This window comes from Magnolia sinica, chromosome 19, assembly GCF_029962835.1.
Source record: "Magnolia sinica isolate HGM2019 chromosome 19, MsV1, whole genome shotgun sequence".
In the NCBI taxonomy this organism is placed as follows: Eukaryota; Viridiplantae; Streptophyta; class Magnoliopsida; order Magnoliales; family Magnoliaceae; genus Magnolia; species Magnolia sinica.
This window is the reverse complement of record NC_080591.1, coordinates 27462127-27463222: the sequence shown is the minus strand read 5'-3', so window position 1 is coordinate 27463222 and position 1096 is coordinate 27462127. Positions and strand designations below refer to the sequence as shown.

At 40.8% G+C, this 1096-nt stretch overlaps 1 non-coding gene across 1 annotated transcript; it reads right to left on the bottom strand.

Moving 5' to 3' along the window:
- Nucleotides 1–595: 595 nt before the first annotated feature.
- Nucleotides 596–702, bottom strand: LOC131235862 (small nucleolar RNA R71). The gene has a single exon (XR_009166379.1). It is a non-coding gene; the product is annotated as a small nucleolar RNA R71 (small nucleolar RNA).
- Between the last annotated feature and the right edge of the window lie 394 nt (nucleotides 703–1096).

Below are 1096 nucleotides of genomic sequence, written 5' to 3'. Positions count from 1 at the left end.
AGGTTTCGAATTTGATTGACGGCTGCGAGTGTTTCATGCTCAAGTGGGCCCGTGACAACACTCGACGTCTCTTGACTGAAGGAGGATTGGTTGAGGGGTTAACTATCCATCGTAGGACTAAACACCACTCGAAATCCCCTGAGTTAATTGAAGTGATGGCTGAAAACCAACCTCTTCTACCCTAGCCTAGGGTGGAGGACATTCAGGATGAGAATGAGGTGCATCAAGCACCCCCGCCTCGTACTTTACGAGATTATTTACAACCAGCCGGGGTGAGTATGCCCTCATGCATGATTTTTTTCCTGAAAATACAGGACATGTGGACATCAAGCCAGGGGTTATCCAACTCCTTCCTAAGTTCCATGGGCTTGAATCTGAAGAACCATATTTACATTTGAAAGATTTTGATGAGATCATAGCCACTTTATATTTTCAAAATGTGTCTGAGGACATAGTCAGGCTGAAACTCTTTTCTTTTTCCTTGAAGGAGAAGGCTAAAACGTGGTTACATTCACTGTGTCCTAGATCCATTGGCACATTGAATGATATGCAGAGGGAATTTATAAAGAAAATTTTTCCACATCATAAAATGATTACCCTTAGAAAAGCAATCATGAACTTCACCCAAAAGGAGGATGAAACATTTTACCAATGTTCGGAAAGGTTCAAGGATTTGGTTAGTTCATGCCCACAACACGGCTTTGAAACGTGGCGCATTACAAATTTTTTCTATGATGGATTGACATCTTCCATGCGCCAAATGGTCGAGACAATGTGTAATGGAGAATTCATTAATAAAAATGTCGACGCGGTATGGGATTACCTCGATAGTCTTGCTGAAAAAACACAATCATGGGACTATTACCCAAAATCGAACACCACGTCTAGGCCGACTCAATCTAAGGAGAAAGGTAGATTGTATCTCTTGAAAGAAGAAGATGATCTCAAGTATAAAGTGACTACGCTCATAAGAAAATTTGAGGCCATGGAAGGAAAGAAGGATAAGGTTAATGAAAGTGTTTGTGGCATTTGTGATTGTAATATTCATACAACTAAAAATTGTCCTACGATACCCGCCTTTCGAGAAGTGTTGAAT